The sequence below is a fragment of the Hipposideros armiger genome, unplaced genomic scaffold (assembly GCF_001890085.2).
Source record: "Hipposideros armiger isolate ML-2016 unplaced genomic scaffold, ASM189008v1 scaffold_607, whole genome shotgun sequence".
Taxonomy (NCBI): Eukaryota; Metazoa; Chordata; class Mammalia; order Chiroptera; family Hipposideridae; genus Hipposideros; species Hipposideros armiger.
Genome location: NW_017731957.1, coordinates 961,294 through 982,873, shown reverse-complemented (window position 1 = coordinate 982,873; position 21,580 = coordinate 961,294). Strand labels below are relative to the sequence as shown.

At 39.1% G+C, this 21,580-nt stretch overlaps 1 pseudogene; it reads right to left on the bottom strand.

The window, feature by feature from the left end:
• Positions 1-15,684: 15,684 nt before the first annotated feature.
• LOC109371989 (60S ribosomal protein L4 pseudogene) lies at positions 15,685-16,768 on the bottom strand (annotated as a pseudogene).
• Positions 16,769-21,580: the final 4,812 nt, after the last annotated feature.

The window sequence follows — 21,580 nt, the reverse complement described above, 5'->3', positions numbered from 1 at the left end:
TGTGGTTTCACCAATGGTGAGTTCACCAATGGTTTCAGATTTGACCATGTAGGGGAAAGGAGGGTTCAACACAGGAAATACGGTGCTTGCCTATAGGCTACACGTGGGGTGGACTCTACACAGGGATAATGGAGACTGTCCCTCTATCCCTCACCCTGAAGCCATACAACTCAATCTTATTCTGTATGTCTCTGGCATTTCTCAAGTTGCTGCCCCTCTGCTGGAGCCCAAGGTGTGTCTGAGAGTGAGTGAGTCTGTGCTCAGGTCCTTTAAGAGGACATTTGCATTTCCAACTGCCTTCCATCTAACCCAGAAGGGCTGAATCCTTGCTGATTTTTACAGCTAGATGTTGTGGAGACTCTTGTTTCTGGCACTGGGCCTCTGGACTGGAGAGCCCTTCAGCTCCTTCAGGAGGGACCTCTGCAGCCAAGATATCCCTCCCTATGCTCAACTACTACCTGTGAGTGTAGGATCAGCCTGTTTCGCATCTCTGCCCTTCCTACCAGTTTTGAGGTGGCCTCTTCTTTATACCCTTAGTTATAGGGGTTCTGTTTTGATAGTCTTCAGGTTGATTGTTCTACAATTTAGTTTTAATTTTATTGTGGTCATGGGAGGCAGCAGGCACAGTGTTTACCTATTCTGCCATCTTAGAATCCCTCACTCTGTGCTTCCAACTCATATTTTTCTTCCCTTCATTTTTGGACCTTGACTTTTTTTTCTTTATTTTTACCAGGTGTTTGTAATTGGAATTCTTTTTCCTTACTTAGGTCTCCAGTATGGTCTCATATGTATCCAGCCTTTAAATAATTCTAATTACTATTGTATAGAATCCTTTTTCCCCTCATGGCCCCCCATAGTAATGTCTTAATCTAGACCTGTTGTTGTCAAGATCTGCTGCATAGCCACACTGTCATCCTGGGGCTTGTCTTTAGTTACCTTCTGTATTAAAGGCCAGTGTTGGATTCATGTTATCTTTTTGGTCTTCTTCTTGGTTGTACTAGACTATATACTTTGAAGATTTCCTAAGACAGAAAATATGGTGTATACACACTGGATCTTTGTATGCCTGAAAATATTTTTATTTTACTTTCACATTGCATTGCTTGTTTGGATATACAATTATTGGGTTCAAAATATTTGTTCCCTTAGAATTTTGAAAACATTGATTTGTTATCTTCTGAATCTAATGTGACCAATAGAAAATTTGGCAATTCCTTGCATTTTTCTTGGGAAGTTTTTATGATTTTTTTCCCCTTTTATCTTTGGTGTTCTAAAATTTCAAGAACATAGACTCATCAAATGTGAAGATTTAACTTTCTTCATTTTGAGGAAATGTCCTATTATTTCTTTAAAAGAATCCTCCCATCATATTTTATGTTCTATTTTTTCTGCAATTCCTCTTAGCCAACTGGAGGATTTCTGAAACTCTTGTATTAATCCTTTATAAATCTTATCTTTATCCTTCAAATTTGTTATCTCTGTGCCATTTGCTTAAATCCTAAGAGAGTTTTACGGCTTTATATTTCAGCCCTTTTATTGAATTTCATATTTTAGGTATTACATTTTTAATTTATAAGAATTTTCCCTGTTATCTAGTTGTTCCCTTTTCAATCATACTATTCTTGTTTTATGAACACAATATCTTGTCAAATATCTTTGAAGATATTCATTAAATACTTAAAAAAATCTCTTTTAGTTCCTGAATTATTTCTGTTTCCTTGAGAATTTGTATGTTTTGACCTTTTTATTTCTTTCTGGTGGTTGTCCTTAAATGTCTGGTGGTCTTGTTTATACATGCAGATTTTTAAATAAAGAATTAGTTTCCTAATGAAAACTATCCAGTGTTGGCTTCTTCTAAACTTGAATTGATATGTTTCTTTTCTTTTTCTTTTTCAAGGGTATTATGTTAAGTGAAATAAGTCACACAGAGAAAGCTATACTTCTTGATACACTTCTCTCCTTAATGGGAAGGCAGACAAGGAACTCCATGCAAATGCATAGGGCTAAATAACTGGCAGATTTTGCATTAAGATATACACATGGGGAACCAGTCTTTGGTTAGACATTCTGTTTCATCTCCCCCCACCAAATTCCAGAACAAAGATAGCTTTACTCTTAGACCAACACTGACACTAAAATAAAATCCCTCTCCAGCCAATTTATTCATCTCTTTTAGAAAAGAACCTCCAGTTATTTTTCCCCATTCTCTTCTAGAGGTAAAATCTTGGTTCCCTTTGCTCTATCTATGTGGAAGGGGAACCACTAACCCTACACCTAGACATTCACTGGCATTATGCTAGGATGACTGGCAGCCATTTCCCCTGCAGTTCCCCTCATAGTCACATTTGAGCTTTGGATTCCTCTACTGTTTCATCCATTAACATGTTTCCATCTGCTTCCATATTCAAGAAATGTATTGAAGTCTCTGATCTATGAAAGACTTCCTTCCCAATTTCTTCATTGCTACAGAATTATTTCTTTTTTCACTTTAACACTGTCATTTTAGTAAAATCTCTAGCAAGGAAGTTAGCACACTCATATGTTCAATCATCTTGCACCAGACACTTCCCCATTCCAGGATGTTGTTTTTTAAAATTAATTTCTTTATTGAAATTCTACTTAATTTCTTATCTACATTTCTATTTCTTTACATGATATTTCTGGAGATTAAAATAGGATCTTGTTTTTAAAAAAGGAAGAGAAAAAGACTTAAAAGGAAGCAAAAAAAATGAAGACAATAACAAACAGTACAAAATTTCTCTTAAACATTTGTGGTAAGCAGTTAAAAGCCACCTGCATTATTAATCTTATTAACAGATCTTGGCTATGTGCCACAGATATTATTAAATGATCAATGTATTAGAGAAAACTGGTCCTTCATACATGAGGTGAGTGTTCTGGCCAGCAGGATTCCCACCACATGAAAAACACATGCTCCAGAGTGTCTGTAGGGCAACACAGACAAACCAGCTCCACTCAAGCTGTTGAGGGTATTATAAGACTGCAGAACACTGATACTGCAGATATAAGTCTCAGTTTTTAAAAGTGTATGTACCTTCTACTGTACTTGTTTCCTTTCTATGAACTTAATTATTACCCTTAAATTCAATTTAGATTAGGATAGCAGAAAATATAATCTCAGTTGTTACTGTAGTTTTCTTCCTCACTAGAGCTACAACAGAATCATGGAGCCAAGAATATTGAGAGAACCCAGTCTACCCACATCATGAATGCTGATGTCTTCATTGCTCTGGAAGATTAATAGATCTTTGCTGTGGGTCTTCATCCAGAGAGGAAATTCAGTGCTTTGGGTACTGTCTTCCCCTAAGGTCTGGTTATCTCTTTGAAGCCTTGCCTTGAAGTGGTATGCGGTCTCCTTTTATTGAGAGACCTGCAGAACTTTCATCTCTCTCTACAATACTCTTTCTGTTGAGATGTTTTGGTATAATCTCCTTAATTGGTGGAGGCTTTAGGAAATACAAAAGCTAAGCCAGTGAACCATTTCATTCAAGGAAGACCTCAAGGTCTTCCTTGAGGTAATGAATCCAGAAAAGACTATCTACTTAAATATAGGAAGGGGGAATGCATGGGAGTAAGGAAGGAAGGGAAGAAGATGGCAAATATCAAATAAAAAAATCAGTTAATGTTTCAAAAATGCCATCATGCTATTGTATGTACATTCAACCAAAAAGGTATACCCAGTGTACCATGTAGGGAAATGCAAAATGGCACCCAGCCCAGAATTGGTTTGGAGGGTTAGGGTGGAGCAGGAATGGGCGACAAATAGGGAAAGTTTTAATGCAGAGAGTTACCACAGAAATTACAACAGAACCACTTGAATGATTTGAGTACAAAATGAAAGTAGCCTCCAGTTGTAGTGGATTTGTCATTAACCATGCCCCCTCTCACAGGGCTTTGTCAAAGACCTGTTGCCAAAGTTGTTTTGCACTACATTTAAGGACTCTGAGCCCATGAATGATGTTCCTGGAGGCTATGTGAATGTGTAGAATAGTTATTTTATATAGAAATTTCTCTGGTCATTATAGGGGAAGGACAAAAATCCCCTGAAAAGTTCACAGTTACAAAAAAAAAGTCAGTGGTCATAGCATTCATGCCATTGCCACAGGACAGCCTTGGGATGCTCTCAGCTGATTTCTCACAATGGTCCAAGGAACTCTAAATTTTAAGAGAGGAACAGTGTGGTCTAGTTTGGATTCAGCAATGATGTCTATTCACTTAAAAGCTATAAAAATTTATTTTTCTCAATGAAAAAAATTGAAGATGATGACGAACACTTAATGAAACAGACTTTCAAACCAAGCACATGAACCTAATGGGCTACATAAATCTACCTGCTATGAATAAGAGTTTCTGCACCATGGCTCAGGCCCATCAGCAGCTATGTGCAGCTCCCTCTTTAAGTACTCATGAGAAATAAACTGTTGAGAGTCTGCTGGGTTCCATAAGAACTGGAAAGTCACCTGGCAGCTTTTCTGTCAGGCTGTATGGCCCTCATATCTTTAGGCGTCTTCCCACACAGACTGGATCATCTGCTTTATGGTTTAACATGGCCACCAGCCTCAAGTCTCCATGATTTTGTCTTGGCTCTTGCGACTAACTGACCCAGTCTGTCATTGTGCTTATTCCAATTTTCTCTGAGAGCAAATCGTGTTGATTCGTCAACTCGTGTCTGCCATTACCCATAAAGCTGCTTCCTGGGAGATGAGTTTATTGGTCATGTCCCTTAGCCAAAGCTGTAGATGTGGGCAGATTATTTTACAAGAGCATGAAGGCAACAAGGCAGCAACTAGCCTCTTCAGTGCTTTATTTATCCATGTGGTTCTTGATGCTGCTAGTGTAGATACTAAAGCAATTTTATTTTATTTCCGTGCACCCTGCCTTTGATTTAGAAATCTTCAATACTTTCTGTTTCTGATTACATATATAGTCCCATATTCATTGACAGGATGAATCAATTATCTTATAAAATTATTTTAGGAAGTTACACAAGGTTTTTAATAACTAAGGGAACATTTGATGATATCATTGCTGATGGTGTTTGCTCTAGCAAAATTGGTTGGTTACACACATGCCTGCTCCAAATACAAATCAAGGGCTATTATATGTCATGGGTCCACTTAATTTCTACTTTAACCTCTTTTCCCAAAGGAAGTAAGCAAAAAAATAATTTTCAAATAATAGTTATTACTAAATACTTTTATTGCCTGGTAGAGCCCAGGACCTCAGGGCTCACCAAAATGAATATGGTTTCTGTAGTCTAGTAGTTATTGACTCCTATTTATATATGTTAAGACATGTTAATAAACATAGGCTACCATTTTCCCTGTGCTGTTTTAACTGCTCTCATTTTTGCATTTCAGCACAAGAGCTGTTCTTAGCCAGAAAATGCCAGATGGCATAGCAGAATCACATTCGTACGATCTCAGAGCAATGTCTGAGAACTAAAGGGAACCAATAGCTAATTGACAGAGAAACCCTTGCTGTTTGGTCTTTTTTTTTATTTTTATAGAAGTCAAGATGTGCTGTTTCTATCACCAGACTTTCCCTTTACAATTGGCTTGGGTCTCAAGCTCTCTTTCGAACTTTATTCTAGGCTTAATCCTGCCCCCTAAATTCTATCTTCAGATGCAGCTCTGCAGTACCTTCTCTTTTATATGGTTTCTCTTTACTTCTTCTGCTTTAGATATCCATCCTCCTCTCCCTCCAAGTAACTTTAGCATTCCTTGTCTGCATTCTTTGATAATTATTGTTATTTGAAATTTTTGACTATGTTTTTAACAAAAATGTGTCTACTTCTTTTCTTCCCAACCAGCTGAAAAGATCCTTCTAAAGGACAGCTAAATATTTTGCTTCTACTATCTCTCAGTTGGGGACTTCATGGTGGTTTTCACTTAGTATGTACCTAATTAATATTTGTTGATTAAAATATTGGTATTCTGAGGTTTGCTATATCCAGATCAAAAAGTTCAGAAGAATAGAATCCTATAATGTATGATAAAATCAGAAATTAAATAGGGAGGTTTAGCCAAACTCATAGAGAGGGCAACTAAAGTATCTTGGGTGTAGATTTCCCCAGAAAATTGTTTTAATTACCCAATATTTCAGCTAGATCACAGAAGAAATGATCAGAAACTTATTTTTTTTACATCTCATTCCAAAGTTTGCTTGTGAATGTGGCTCCAGACCAATGATTTCCAATTGTCTGTGGAAAGATTTGCTACAATAAAATCACATATGAATTGTCTGATTCCTGTGTCCACCTTTCTGAATCAGAATATCAAAGTGGTATTCAGAAATTTAGAAAATATCAGAGGTGATACTAATGATAATATCACTAATGATAGTATCACCTCTGGTGGAAAATATTTCTGAAAGACTGTAGTTCTTAAAGTGTGGTCCCATCATTAAAGTGTGGCAGCATCAGCATCACCTGGGAGCTTGTTAGAAATGTAAATCCTGACATCCCTGACTACCAATCAGGAACTCCAGGGGTGGCCCAGCAACTGGTCCATGCTCCCAATGATTCAAAAATATGTGAAAGTGTGAGAATCACTGTTCTAGACACTTTTTATGATTATAATAACCTAGTATTTCTAGGGAACCTATCTAGATAAAAATTGGTCTGATTATTTAAAAAGATGTGACACTGCTGACAATTTGCTATTTGCTTATTTAACCAATTTTTTACTAAGTGGCTCCTTTGTGTCAAATACTGTGTTAGGTTCTGGAGAGGTGGGGGGAGAAGATAAATAAAACACAATTCCTGGGTCATATGGTAATTCTATTTTTAATTTTTTGAGGAATCTGCTTTCCGTAGCGGCTGCACCAATATGGATTCCCACCAAAAGTGTATGAGGGTTCCTTTTTCTCCACAGCCTCTCCAACACTTGCATGAGGGTAAAGGAATCAAATATAATGGTGATGGAAAGAGAACTGACTCTGGATGGTGAACACACAATGTGATATATGGATGATGTATTATAGAATTGTACACCTGAAATCTATGTAACTTTGCTAACAATTGTCACCCCAATAAACTGTAATTTAAAAAAAAACAAAAAACAAAAAAACACAATTCCTGCTCCAAGGAGTTCTTAGGCTCAAAACGTATATGCACATATAGACAAATAATTGTGATTCAGTGTGTTGAATGCTATAAAATGTGTGTGTAAAAGATTGTTTTTATTGTGAGAGATTTGGCCCAGGGAAGACTTTTGAGTTCTGAACATTGAGGATCATATATATAGAAATCAGATAGATATCCAAATGTCTATGTATGACTTTATAGTTAATTAAGCTAACTTGAAGAATGAAACCCTGACCCTCTGGGCGTTCAAGTCTCTTTCTCCATGTGAAGACCTGTGGATGACAGCAAATGATAACGAGTCTGATGAGTCAATATTTACCTAGCCAGAAGTGTGACTACGTCTGGCCTCTCTTATATCAAGTACAACTAAAGCAAGAGTAAAGAAGAAGGAAGTCACAGGAAAACATGAGCTTTAGCATTAACTCCATCCCCTGGAGAGAGAGGGCCTCACTGATGCTATATTCTTGCATGATACCTCACAAGAACACTGAACAAGGAAGGAGACCAGACTTGAAATTATACTCCTCATATAATTCCCTTCTGGGAATGAAGGGTAAGTCTTTTCTTCCTAATGGAAACATGTGGGACTGAGCCGTTAGGCACCCTCCACCAAAATTCAAGGGTTTGTAGACAGATGAACAGAAAGGAGGGAGCATTTCAGAAGGAGAAAATAGCACATGCAAAGGTTCTGGGGCTTAAAATAGCATGGAAAGTTTGTAGAAGCATGGCTTGGGATTTGGTTGTTTATTTTCTTGGTTTTTCTTTTCAGTTAGGTCAGGAGACAATTTATTTGAAACACTAGAAAGAGGTTTTATAACTGAAAAATTTGAAAAGATTGACATGACTAATAATAGGAGGCTAACAAGACAAATAATGATAGATCCATATAATGAAATCAAATGCACTCCTCTTGTAGAGCTTTATATTTATTTTATTTATATTTTATATTATTTATTTATATTCCCCTTATTGTTTATATTTAAATCTTATTTATTTATTTATTTTATTGATATAAGAACTAGAAAGGCGGGCCAGCCGAGTGGCTCATTGGTTAAGAGTTGGCTTGGGAGCATGAGCTCTGAGCAGCAGGGCCCCAGTTCAGACCCCACATGGGCCAGTGATGCTGCGCCCTCTACAGCTAAGATGGTGAACAACATCTCGACCTGTTGCTGGGCTGCTGTGAGTCGCCTATGGCGTAGGCTGCAGTGGGGCTGGCCAGTAGTGGGCGTGAGCTTTCGTGAGCTGCTGTGAGCCACCATGAGCAGCCATCCAATGGCCGGCGATTGATGTGCTTCAGCCGGGAAGAGCGCAATGATCATAATACCAACATGGGCCAATGAAGCAACGTCTTCCACAACTAGACTGAAGAACAAAAGAACAGCAGCTTGTCTGTTGCCCTTCCCTGATTCCCCAGCACTGTTCTCTCCCCCAACTCCTCCAATAAAATCTTAAAAAAAAAAAAGCACCAGAAAGGCATTTTACAACATAAACAATGAGTTAACTTCTAGAATGTGAAATTGTTGATAATTTTCTTTGTGATTTTCTTTGTTTCTGTTTTTGGCAGTGAACATGTATTGCTTTTATAATTGGGAAAAAAATAACAGTAGGGGAGGTAGAGCTTCACATTTGTCTGATGAATGGACATGAGTGATCAGTTAACTCTGACAGTTTTCATTGTCAGTCTGCAAGATGATATATATATATATATATATATATATATATATATATATGCAGACATAAATGACCTGGCCATAAATAAGTATTGGCCATGAAATGGGGAGAGCAGATATTATTCGAGGAGGTTCATTTGCTGAAGATACAACCAATTGCAGTCTTTATTACTATATTATCTGTTTTCTGTACATTTGTTTTTTTTCAAAAACAAACAGATTCAATTAGATTAAATTTTACACAAAGTAGTTGTAGCAACTCTTTCTAAACTGTTTATTACATATTTTGGGATTCATAAAAGCAACATATTTCCTTCATAAAAATTTTTTGGTGAGAAAGTGGTTTGGATTCTTTCTTTAACCCCCATTTATAATAGGTTTAAATATTTACTTTTACAAAGTATGACAATGAAGTTCGCGAACTTGCCACCATGTGCTTACATTGGCAGCACTGTACAAACAGCTCAATAAGGTTTCATAGCCTTGGTATATCAGTGACTCACAGCTGTGTTCATGTCAACGTGTGGTGGTGTCTTGCTAAGTGGCATTCATTATTGTTGTGTTTTTGTGTGCCATTGAGAATGTCTGAGCTTGAATTAGAACAATGAATAAACATTAAATTTCTTGTTAAACTTGACAAGAGTGGAAGTGAAATCAGGGACATGTTAGTCCAATTTATGGGGATAATGCCATAAAGAAAATGGATTAAACTTTTTTCTGAGAGGGACAGAACATGCCCCTGATGAAGAGAGGTCAGGGTGGCCTGTAACGAGCAGAGCTGATGAAAATATTGCAAAAGTTCATCAAATTGTGCATCAAAATCATAGGCTGACTGTGAGAAGCATAGCAGACCAAGTATCAGCAATAGAAAAACAGATAGGAAAATCTTAACTGAAAATCTTGGCATGAGAAAGGTGTGTGCAAAAATGGACCAAAAGGTTCTCAATGATGAACAAAAACAAAGGAGAGTCGAAGTATGCCAAGACCTTTTGGAGAGGCAAGACAATGTTTTGGACCGTGTTATCACTGGTGATGAAACATGGGTGTACCAATATGACCCTGAAACAAAGTATCAAAGTGCACAGTGGAAGTCAGTCAATTCTCCACAACCAAAAAAGTTCCATCAGTCCAAATCAAGAATCAAAATGATGTTGCTAACCTTTTTTTATATCAGAGGGATTGTTCATTATGAATTTGTACCAACTGGACAGTTAGCCAAGTTTACTATTTGGAGGTGCTGAAAAGGCTGCATGAAAAAGTTTAGACAATCTGAACTTTACACCATCAAGTCATGGCTCTTGGCTCTTGTATCACAACAATGCACAAACTCACACGGCACTGTCTATGAGGGAGTTTTTAGCCAGTAAACAAATAACTGTATTGGAACACCCTCACTACTCACCTGATCTGGCCCCATGACTTCTTTCTTTACCCGAAGATAAAGGAAATGTTGAAAGAAAGACATTTTGATGACATTCAGGACATTAAGGGTAATACGATGACAGCTCTGATGGCCATGCCAGAAAAAAAGTTCCAAAATTGCTTTGAAGGGTGGCTAGACACTGGCATCGGTGCATAGCTTCCCAAGGGGAGTACTTCAAAGGTGGCTGTAGTGATATTCAGCAATGAGGTTTGTAGCACTTTGTCTAGGATGAGTTCACGAACTTCATTGTCACACCTCATATATATGTACATATGATAAAAGTGATATTAATGTTTCTTTTTCTTTTGCTGAAATTGATCTTAAAAGTGAAGTCTCCAGTAATAAATCTCCATAAGAATATTTCTCCCTTCTATTTTGCCTTTGTTCATATTTCTGAATTAATTTATCTTTTTTCAGAAATTTGGGGGATGCATGCCACTTTCCTCTTGCTTCTGAAATAAGTTTGTATTCATTCTAGACCTTCTTTAATCTAACCATATTCTGTTATGCAAGGAAAGATTCTTGAGGGCTGAGGGCCAAACAAGGTCTTACTTAACACTAGTTTCCATGGTTGATAGTTCATGGCCATGTCACATAGTGCTTTCAATAAGGATGAAAACACCCAGCATCTGGATGTCCAGCTGCCAGTTCATCAATTTGTGAAGTGAATCTGTTTCCGTCCAAGTCATTGCATACAAGGCATGGGGCTGGTTCTGTGCCCACAGTGACTTCCTGCATGATTTATTTAACAATATCCCCTACTGCCCTGTGGTTGGTGACAAAAAAAAAACCAAAAAATGAAACAAAAAACAAACTGTCATCATCATCATCTCCTCAGACATGTATCACACCCAGCAGAGAAAACCAGCAACTATGTGGTGGATAGGTTTCCTCCAGGAGAATAGAGGTAGCAAGGTGGGAACAGAGCCCCAGCACAGTAGATGAGAGACCTGCCATGGAATTTTGGGTGAATGCAGACAGGTCATTTTACTTATCTTTCCCTGAACAGTGCCCTCTGGAAATAACATATTTGTTCCATTTAACATGGAGGTGGTGAGGCTTGAATGAATGTTTTTGGGAAAGTGCTTTCACATGTGGGCAAGGTCACCCAAATACTGGCCTAAAAAAGAGACTGGTTAGCAAGGGGCATTCCCATGACAGTACATGGAAACAGGTCCAACAACCAGAGGATGTCAGCCCAGAATTCAGACAGCATAGAGGGTAGGCAGAGTCTGGGATATTTGTTTGAAGTTTGATGAGAGGATGCGGGAAAGGCACTCAAGAAATGTGCTGTGTTTGTTTATTTCAGCTTCATCATACCCCTGTATATACTATGTCTTATTTCACAGTTAAATTAACTGAGATTCACAGAGGCTAAATAACCCAAAAAAACAGAGCAATCCCATGGCGTGACTATTATTTAGGGGTGCCTGATTCTGAAGCCATACTCTTCATATAACAGAGAGAAGCTGTGTGTGTGTGTGTGTGTGTGTGTGTGTGTGTGTGTGTGTATAATGCTTCTACATAGGCAAAGTATTAAATGTGCAAATCATGGTTGATATGGTAGCTGTATCAGGGATTTAAATGAAAATGAGTTTCATGGAGGTATTGTTTGTAGATGTGGGGCTAGAGCTGAGGGGTCACAAGGGAGAGGCTAGTGCTCAGGGACTCACAGCAGCAGAAGCAGAAGCCCCAAGCCTGAAGAACTGACAGACCCGTAGCCTTGCAAAAGGAGCTCAAGCAGGATATGTGGCTGGAGACACACTGAGACAGAGCTCCAGCAGAGGCCTGGTGGGGGCCGGGGAATGGGGGCCGGTAAATACCCTGATCTGACCTCTCCTCCTCCAGCCCTCCTGCCTCCTGTTAGTACTTCCCCTGCCTATCCAGAAACTAGGACAGGGGGCCTGGCTGATGCAACCCATGGAGGCCAACACCTTGGGGCTCAGCACAAAGGCAGAGAACAAGGGGTGAGACAAATGGAGAATAATAGCACAATAATCAACTACAAGCATGGCCAACTGGGATCAAATCAGAATAGTAGAGTTATGAAACAAATAGTATGACTTAAGAACATAAAACGGAACAGCAAGCTGAACTCAGAGTCCACAGCTTCACCAGCAGGGAAAACGGCGAGTGGTGAAATGAGAATCATCACCATGGGACATTGAAGAGAGGATTAAAAATATTCCTAGCCATTGTTGGGCAGGGTACTGTGTAGCAGAGCAAGGATAACTAATAACGTCCAGATTATGGTTTACTCTGGGTCTTGTAGGACACATACTTTATTTGTTTCTGCTTCTTCCCTGCCCTCCTCCAACCCCTCTGGAAGTGGTGTTGCCTCATCCTCAGTATGCGCCCCTTGCGCAGGCAGCACTCCTTCACTTGGACAGCAATAGCTAAGGGTCCTTATGCTGGGATTCCACCCAGAATGGTTGGATGAGCCGAGGCCTGGGATTGTGCCAACACCATTGGAAAGATTAAGCATCGAATAGTCCTAATAGGACCCTGTTTGAAATAGATGAGGGCAATATAAACATCCCTGCAGTGTCGGGTACCAGTCTCTTGTTGGATGTAATTACTCAGTGACTTCTGCTGGAATGAGCAGTTTGGAAATAGAGTGCCAGGTTTGAATAGCAGGTATGTCAATCTCAGTCTAATTGTTCTGTATTCTGAACTCCATGGTCATCCTACATGAAGTGCACTGGTTGCAAAAAATTTAAAACAGGAAGCACGAAGTGCCTGTCTTCACGCTCAGACAAGACCACAGTCTAAATATGGTGGTATCTCCATGGCTTTATAGTGCAGCAGGTTTCTTTCGATTATCTGTTAGGCAACAGTATTTATTGAGTTCTTGCTGTAAAAAGTATGTACAGAACTTTGACCTGTGTTTTAGCTTCCCAGGGCTGCTGTGACATATAACTACAAACTGGATGATTTGAAACAACAGAAATTTATTCTGTCACAATTCTGGAGGCTATTAATCTGAGATCCAGGTGTTGGCAGAGCCATGCTCCCTCTGGTAGTTCTAGGGGAGAATTCTTCCTTGCCTCTTTCAGCTTGCAATTCCTGACATTCTTTGCCTTGTGGAAACATCGCTCCAATCTTCGCCTGTACCATCATATGGTCGTGTCTCCATGCGTGTCTCTATGTTTCTCTGTGCCCACATCTCCCTCTCCTTTTCTCTTATAAGGATGCCAATAATAAGATTTGGGGCCCTCCGTCATTCCAGGAAGAGTTTTTCTTGAGACCCTTAACTAATTACATCTGCAAAGAACCTATTTCCAAATAAGGACACATTCTGAGATTCTGAGTAGACACGAATTTTGGGGGGACACTATTTAACATACTATACAACATGATTCAATTTGGATCCTGCTGTTATGAACTATAGTGTTCATGATTTCCCCAAATACTCCTTCTTTGTTCCCAGTTTTCTTAGAAATTTACGTGCAAAGCGTTTTCTGCTGTGTGTGTGTGTGTGTGTGTGTGTGTGTGTGTTCACTTTGGAATAAGCCGAGTGCTCTGTCCACCCCTCTATATTTCCTAAATTGTCTTATTTCATGATGGCATTTTCATCTTCCTGCTTTCACTTTACTTGGCACTATAAATCTAAATGAAAGTTTTTTTCTTTTAATGAAAAAAGAAATCTTTCTTGCTCTTAATGTTCAGCCTCCAAGGTTATGCACTCCCCCAGAGACGTTCTCAATGGCCCATTTTTATCTAAGGTCTGCAGCCAGGTCACCACACCACTAAATTGGAAAAGGAGAACCTTTTTCTTGTTTCCATTTTGTGACCTATTGACTTCTTGTATATTTCAGCGGTCTGGCCTGGACAGGAGATGGGTATATTCCTCAGGTAGGGGGGTTTCCTGCAAATCTGAAAAATAACCACCATTTCCCACGTTTTAACCTCCCCTAAAACAAACACCAGACTTACTGCTAAATATCAAAACAGATAGATCATTAAGGGTTTTACTCAAAGCCCTAAAGTAACAATATTAAGAAAATAATGATCAGTGCATGTTTGAATTTTTAAATCTAGAGAATTTCTGCCTATTACCTCATGTTGTTTGGAGAGATGAAATTCTGGGTCCTTCTCAGATGGACTGCAAGCTTGATCTCTCCTCTTAGTTGTTCCTGTTATGAAGAAGAGTAAAGGGAGAATAACAATAATAGTGGCTAAATTTTGACTGAATGCTTTTGATATGCTAACAAGCAGTGTTAAGGAGATTTTCTTAATCACTTCTTATAACCGATTCATAGATGGGAATTGAGGCCTTTGCATGTCAATGATGTCTCCTAAGACTTATTTCTCTCTATTTTTTTCACCTCATCTCAGAGTCCAAATGAGAAACAGTGACTTCCTGAACTTTAGATAATTCAAGGAGAGTTTATTTATAAAAGAACTGTTATGGTGTGGGAGAGTGGAGAAGAACAACAGAGGATGGTACAGATATTCCGGTTGGGGAGCGTCAGAGCCGCTACCATCCTTAGGCCCCACTGCTGAAGAGTAGAAGTGACTGCTGAACACATTGGTAGAGTAGGGTAGAGGAGAACTCCTTGAGAAAGGCAGTGACCTTCAGTCAGGAGACAAACCAGCCTGAGGTGACCTTGAAAGAATAATAAAGTGTCTTTACTTCACTCTCCTTTCACTCAAGCTATAGAAGACTTTTAGGAGTTTCTAGGTGGAGTAACCAGCTTGTCCTGGTTTGCCCCAGACTTTCTCAGTTTAAGCATTGAGTCCCAAGAACCACCTCATCCCAGGCAAGCCCAATCCACTGTTTATCTTGCTCTCAGTCTCTGAGCCAAGGGTAGGTGCTGCCTTGGGTATCAGCATACAGGCATGGCGGCTTGCAGAGCCTGATGTCACCCATTCATCGAATTCATCATTCACTCATTAGCTCAACTAGTAATTTACTGAGCACCTACTATGTGCCAGGTACACTTCTAGCCACTGGGGAGTCAGCAGTAAACAAGGTGAGGGCCCTGCCGCATAGAGAGTGAAGGAGACAGATAATAAACAAGAGAATAGATAAATACATGATAAATGGTAGGCACCCTTATCTATAGTATTGCTTTCTTTGGTTGCAGTTAAATGAAAAATTCCATAAATAAACAATTGATAAGGTTTTAATTGAGCTTTGTTTTGAGTAGCCTGATGAAATCTCCCATCTTCCTGCTCTGACCCTCCTGGGTCAGGTCATAAATCACCCCATTGTCCAGCTTCTCCATGCTGTATCCACTGCCTGCCTGACAGTCACTCAGTAACCTTCTTGGTTATCAGATTGGTTATTCGATAGAGAGAGAAACCACATTCACATAACTTTTATTATAGTTGACCTTTGAACAACACCGGTTTAAAATGCACAGGTCCTCTTATGCTTGGATTTTTTTTTATGTTTCTCACTTCCTCTTTGATAAGCTTTTTATTCAAAATTAGTTGTCCAAAGTGGTTTGATCTTTATGAAATAAATACATTTCAGTTTATGCCGCAGGCTTCTTTTCTTCTATGGTGGGTTTATTTTCTGCGGGCTTCTTCTCAGCTGCTTGTGTTTTGGTGGCTGCAGCCTTTCTTCCCACCAAAGGCTTCTTCTGCTTCGTAATACCAGCAGCCTTTGTTCCTTTCTTCTTTATCGCTGGCTTCTTGCCTGTCTTGCCTTCTAGTACTGCTGCTGCCTTATCCACCCCGAGCTGGTGGTTCTTGGCCTGGCAAAGAATGGTGTCCTGGTGCATGGTTTATTCATATGGGTTTAGATTCAACGTGATTCTCAGGTTTTTCAGTGGATTCTTCTTCAGAACTCTGTGATGAATTTTCTTGCATGGTGTTCGAAGGGCTCTTTGGATCTCTGGTCTTTCCAAGATCCTGCTAAGGTCTATACTGAGCAGCTAGTGCAAGGGAAGGTTGTCGTTACTCTTGAGGGAGGCCGCTTTATGCAAGTGCCACACAGATCATCCAACTTGAGGAAAGCATTTTCAGTCCAAATGCAGAAACGGCCCACATGCCCACCAGGGGCAAGTTTCAAAATGCTCAATTTGCTGACATTAAGCAGAGTAATTCCAGGGACATTTCTGAAGGCTTTGATGATGCCATTGTCCTCATTATAGATGATGCAAGGTCCCCTGGGCTTGATACGACAGTTTACCATTTTGCCCTTGCCAACTCTCATTTGCTGACAGACATAGAACTTTTGAATATTATTCTAGGCCTTAAGTTTATTAAGGAGCAAAACAGCCTCCTTGGTTTTCCTGTAGCCTTCAACTTTGTCTTCAACCACCAAAGGAAGTTTAGAAACTTCCTCAATAAGATGACCTTTTGACACGACCAGCCCTGGTAAGGCTGAAACAGCCATCAAACCACTCCACGACTCAGCAGTGGTTTGATGACCTGCTAATCCACTGACAGCACAGGGCTGTCTATTGTTTCTGTGCAAGTTAGTGTCAATAACTTCACAACATCTAGTCGAATGGGAGCCATGAACACAGCAGGCAAAGTGACATTTTTGCCAAATGGCTCCCCCTTTTCGGAGTACACTGATATCAGTGGACAAGGACATGCCATGGCAGGGAGAGGAGAAGCTTCTCTCAACCTGGTGGCTCCCATAGGAAAAGAAAGCTATACTCAGATTTTAAAAAATAAGTACCGGAAACGCATTTTCTCTTCCTTATCGTTTTCTGAATAACACTTCCTTTTCTGTAGCTTACTTTATTATAAAAAATACAGTGTATAATACATATGACATATAAAATATGTTTGTTGTTGGTAGGGCTTTGGTCAACAGTAGGCTATTAGTAGTTAACTTTTGGGGGAGTCAAAATATTATACTTAGGTTTTTGACTGCATGGGGGTCAGTGCAATATACAGTTCAAGGGTCAACTGTACATTGTTATAATTGTTCTCTTATTATTAGTTATTGTTCATCTCTTACTATGCCTAACTTATAAATTAAACTTTATCATAAGTATGTATGTATAGGAAAAACAGTATTTATAGGGTTTGGTACTACCCATGCTTTCAGATTTCCATTGGGGGTCTTGGAATGTATTGTCCGTGGATAAGGGGAGACTACTGTAATTTCAGGCAGTAATAAATACTACAAAGGAGAAAATGCAGCTCTGAGGGTGGAGAATAAAGGCTGTGACTACTGGGGGTGCCAAAAAATTGTATATACATGACTTGTATTCCTCTTTCATTATCAGTATATATTGAGTATTACAATTTTAATACATTTTATTACGTTCTTAAAATGTGTGTACGTTTTTTTGGCACCCTTTGTATGTGGGCATGTACTCCTTTAGACAGGGTGCTTGGTCTCTCTGAGGAGATGCCTGCAAGCACATCCTTGCATGAAGAAGTATCATTTGTTCCAGAACATGAGCCAGCTATAACTGCATGTAGATGCTCATTTATGCTCCTCCATCTTCTGTGGCTTCCCTCCAGCTTTTCACTCTTTCTCCCTCAAGGTTTCTCCCTTCCTCCCTTACCCCTCTGCTCTCTCCTTAAATTATAAAGATAGAACATTCCTTTGATTTATCCCTGTCAAAATGAAAATTCTCTGTGAGGGGCAATATTTGATGCTGTTACCAGTTATTTATATCTTTGGGCTATCAAATGATCCAGAGGCAGGTAAGAATAGAAATTGGAGGCTATGCTCAAGGTCATGGGGATAATGGTGGATGGAGAGGTGATGGGAGGAAGATAGAAGAGAAAAGACTTGGAAGGTTGAAGCCATAGAAGGTAAACTCTTATTTCTAAATTTCACTTCCTTGAATTCCAGATCTTTCCCCCCAAAGAGTTCATTGTAACTCCTGGGTTCTGTCTTATCTACATGAAATCAGAGTCTGGAGACCAGAAAGCATTTTCAGAAGGCCATCAGTGCAGGGATAAAAGCCTGGAGAGGTTAGGGAGTCAGAACTCCTAGGCCAGGGTCTCCTAGAAGGCTAGCATTACTGACTTACTGGGAAAAGTCATATTTGACCCTAGTTTTATAATTTCTACCATTGTCTGAAGGGATATAGGGAGGCAAGTTGAACCTCAGAGAGTCCCTGAAATTTTGTACTGTTTGTGGAGAAAATATTTATAACTTCATTCGAAAAGAAAAAAAAAACCACCTGTTTTATCTCAAAATCCTTCCTCTTCATTCAATAACCATGAAGCCAAACAGCGTGATGGAGCTTTCTTTGCTTTTGGAATTTAAAAGAACATCAAAGGCAGTAATTGATGGCTTTTTCTTAGACCACAGGCAACCACTTGTCACTCTCTATTAACAGCTGTTTTTCAAGAACACTTTCCTTGTCGTCATTAGGAGGAAATAGATGACAAAGCAAAACTGAAAAGCTATTTGTTATATTCCAGTCAGAGAAACTAAACTAAATTTTCCTGGATGGCACATACTTGTATGTGACATACATTCCTGGTGTTTGCCATTTATTTATTTGTTGTTTGTTTGTTGTTTGGTTGGTTGGTTGATTGTTTGGTTTTGCTTTGCAACCCAGATATATTACAAGAGGCCCTAGACCCTGAGTGGTTTGTTTAGGGACAAGTCATAATCCACTGCTGGCAGGATTTGGTAATGCTATAGATGATAGATAGATGATGATAGATAGATAGATAGATAGATAGATAGATAGATAGATAGAATAGATAGATAATGTAGATAGATAGATAATATAGATAGATAGACAGATATAGATAGATATAGATATATACACACATACACACACACACACACACACACACACACACATATATATATATATATATATATATATATATATATATATGCAGTCCATGCTTAGAGGAGAGAATCTTAACTTTTAGACTGATAGATCTCCCTTGTTCTTATATATTTCCCCCCAAAATACTATTTAACTTATAAAATAATTCACCAGAAGGAAAAACTTGAATCTGGCAATTCATTCTCAACTTACTGATGTAAATTGGGGACAATGTGCCAGTCTTGATTTAGAGTTTTCAGGGTTTTGTCAGTCTGTGTTATGACCTTACAACCTCTATCTAGAGAGAAATTGGAAAACATTTCCCTGAATATCATTTTTAAAAGAAAAATCTGTCACTGAGCCTCACAGGGTGCCTTTATTTTCCCAGTGCTCAAGTAACACATTACCTCAGAAGGGGACTCTCAGCCATAATGACTGCTTTCTTAGATGAATTAAAGAAGTTATATACCTCCTGGTTTCCAAACAAAAGTGGAATCTAGTGGTTCACAGGGGACCACCTAATCTAGGTGTTTTCAGAAAATTCCTCTTTTAAAAGACTCACCAGGTATCCTGTACTTTGGTGGTGGGGGGAGGGGGCAACTCTGGTGGTGTCCCTTTAGGACATGTCAGGTCAGTCTGCCTATATTCAGTTAGGATTCAGTGTCCTGTAATCTTGACAAAGCCAGAAGTTCCCTGTGTCTAAGCTTTTGTTTCTTGTAGTGTGTACCATCAGAACTTTCTGGAGTAAAGACTGAGTTTCTTCCTAGACCTAGTGAACTAGAACCTTAGGGTGTAGGGCCAGCAATCTGCAACTTAGTAAGTTCTGCACTTGAGTGTTATGCTCTTTAATCTTGAGAACCTCTGCTTTATACTGGACCTCCACAGGTGGGAGAATTCGACATATTTTCTGCATCTGAAGCCTTGACAGGTGGAAAGGATTAACCAGGTTGGCTTCTATTCTTTACTTACATGTCTAAAGTATAAGGTATAAGGTAGGAGTCACTAAGCATGACTCAGAGTCAAAATGTCACTAGATTGGAATGTTTTAGAATAGTTTAACATATACTTATTGAGTAACTTTTTCATAACAAGCACTGTGCTAGGCAACAGAGAAACATAGATGACTAAGACATGGCTCCTGTCTATGAGAAACTTACAAATGATAGGAAAGGCAAATAAATGCAAAGCTGGAGTGCTGAAAAGAACTTGAAGAAGGAAAAAACAGTGTGGCACTTGTTTTCAACTTTCTGATTGGGACACAACTTACATCCAGAAAAGCACGTTTATCTTAAGTATGCAGCTCAATAAGTTTTCACACACGTATACACTCATAACCACCACTGAGATCAAGATAGAGAACTTTTTTAGCATCTCAGAAGGGTCCTTCACGTGCCCTCACTGCCAGTACCTCTCCTCAAAATGTAACTATTATTCTGACCTCTGTCACTATAGATTAGTCTGGGCTGTTTTTTAACACCATATAACTTGAATCACACATGTAATGGACTACTTTTTTCTGGCTTCATTCATCCAACATATTGTTCACTCTGTTCCATTTTGTAGTAGTTCTTTCTTCATCATTCTGTAGTACTCTGCTGTATGATTATACTACAATTGATTCTATCATTGACAGTCATGTGGCTCTTTTCCAGTTTGGGGCTATAAGATTAAAGCTGCTGTGAATAGTTGTGTATATGTCTTTCATTTTGGACACAAACACTCACCTCTATTGCATTTATACCTATCAATGAAATTGCTAGGTCAGAGTTCTGCATATATCTGTCTTTAGATAAAACTGCCAACAGTTCTCCAAAGTGGTTGTATCATTTTCCACTCCCAGCAGCAGTGTAGAAGGGTCTCAAGTGTTTCATGTTCTTGCTAAAATCTGGTGTTTTCAGTCTTTCCAATCTTGGTCATTTATGTGTGTGTGTGTGTGTGTGTGTGTGTGTGTGTGTGTGTGTGTGTGTACATGAGGTGGGTATTTACTAGGATTTCAATTATGGTTTTAATTTGCATTTCTGTCATGAGTAATGATGTTGAGTAACTTTTCATATGCCTACTGGTCAGTTGGGTATCTTGTTTTATGACATGCTGTTTCAAGTCTTTTGCTCATATTTTTAAACCTGATCATCTTTTTCTTACTGATTTGTAGGAGTTTAAAAATATATTCTAGTTTACAAGTCCTTTGTTGGGCATATCTTTCACAACATATCTTCTCCTAGACTGAGGCTTACATTTTCCCTTTTTTAATGATGTCTTCTGCAGTTTGTTATTTTATCAGTCTAATTTATTGGCATTCAGTCCTAACCCTTTCCTCACACAGTCACAGCCTCACTGACTTTCAGCCCTATCGCTGATGTCAGGGGCTGTTTTATTTCTCTTCATTTGACTGTTTCCACCTGATAAGAGAGACGAAGGGTAATTTTTTTTGATCCCATAAATGCGAATTACTTATAAAAATGAACAACTTGCAATATCTAAGTTTAGATTCCCGTTTCCTTTAAGCTGTCATCAAGACCTGGGTGACCAGTGTAAAAATGTGGAGTCAAACCCACCTCTTTTCAACACTACACTGAGCTTCCTATAGCCAGACCTACCCCCTCCCCTGTAATTCCCCTTGTCTCTGTATCACCCCACTAGCGCCTTCTATTCCCTTGCTGCATTT